Source organism: Monodon monoceros, unplaced genomic scaffold (genome assembly GCF_005190385.1).
Source record: "Monodon monoceros isolate NGI ecotype Baffin Bay Population unplaced genomic scaffold, NGI_Narwhal_1 Super_Scaffold_21, whole genome shotgun sequence".
Taxonomy (NCBI): domain Eukaryota; kingdom Metazoa; phylum Chordata; class Mammalia; order Artiodactyla; family Monodontidae; genus Monodon; species Monodon monoceros.
Window position 1 is genome coordinate 34,474,279 of NW_021703778.1, and position 1,393 is coordinate 34,475,671.

Here is a 1,393-nt window from a genome sequence, read left to right on the forward strand (position 1 = left end):
TTATCTTATAACTGGAAGTTATATATAAAGTCCTTCTGCGCTAATGTGTCATTAAGACCAGTGTTTCTTTATTGATTTTCTGTCCGGATGATCTGTCCATTGATGTAATTCCTTGCTTTATTTTGCATTGGTTTGATTCCTACTAAGACTGAACATTTTCCTATGTTTGTGGGAATATACAGTTATAATTATATTTTCTCAGAATTTTTTGATCCTATTTCTTGCCTGTTTAATTTCGGTGACTTAATATTTTTTCTTATTTATCTTTAATGAACTCTTTATATATAAAATATCAGATCTTTTCTCACGCCTTAAAATGAAAATTAAGTACCAGCCTATCTTCCTTGTTAGAGCCTCAGGGACAGTCCAGTCCCCAGAAATGCAACTGTTAACTTATTTATTAGCACCATCACTCTCTCACAACCATGGAAATGTCGCTTTGATTGAGCCCCTTGGCCCCATGGGACACTGGCAGTCGTTCCTGGCAGAGAAGGGGAACATTTGTCTGGTGATTTCCTGGTGAATGTGCCCAAGTGTAACACAGAGGGTCAAAGTCCGGTTCCTCTACTTCCCAGGCTGCGTGACGTCAGAGCAGCTCCTTGGTGTCCAAGCCCGTGAGGCTGATGCTCCCAGCTCACCGGAGTGTTGCGAGGATTCAGCGAGATAAGGCACATTCGGTACTCAGCCCACCATAAATGCTCAACAAACGCAACGGAGATGATCATGAGCTACCAAAGCAAAAGCTGCATGCATGGTTTGTGGCGTGGGCTGGCACCTCAAGGCGGCACGTGACAGAAAGGGGCTTGAGGCTGGGGGAGCTCACAGATATCTCCAACCTGTGCAGAGTGGCATGATGGGTTCAAGTGCTTTTTTGGCTTCCGTGTGGTGGGTAGCAGGTTTGTATCTCCAGCTATGGTAAACTGAGTGTGCACAAAGACGCCAATGCAACCAGCCAGCTCTTACCCTCCAGCCCCTCAGAGTCCCTGCCTCTTCCCAATCACAGAAAAGAAACAATTTGGGGAGGAAATTCCCTCCCAGTGTGACACCCCCCACTTGGGTAGCTGCTCTCACTTCTGCAGACTTCTTTCCAGGTCTCCCCCAGCGCATACAGATGTTGACGCAGCTGCCAGATTTTGTTTAGTGTTCTCCATCTACATGCACCTTATCGTATGTGGCTGCATTGTTGTCCCAGTTACCAGTGTTGGTGGCAGCATACTATCTCTCAGGATAGCTTAACCGTCATTGATGGTCTTAACATTTCCCGACTTTCGGACATCAGGTTAGAGGGTTTTTTCAATGTCAAATATAATGCAGTGATCTTTGTGCCCAAAGCTCTTTTGTTCTGCTGAATCTTTTTCTTTGATTTCCTTTAGAGAGATTCTAAGGACAGGAT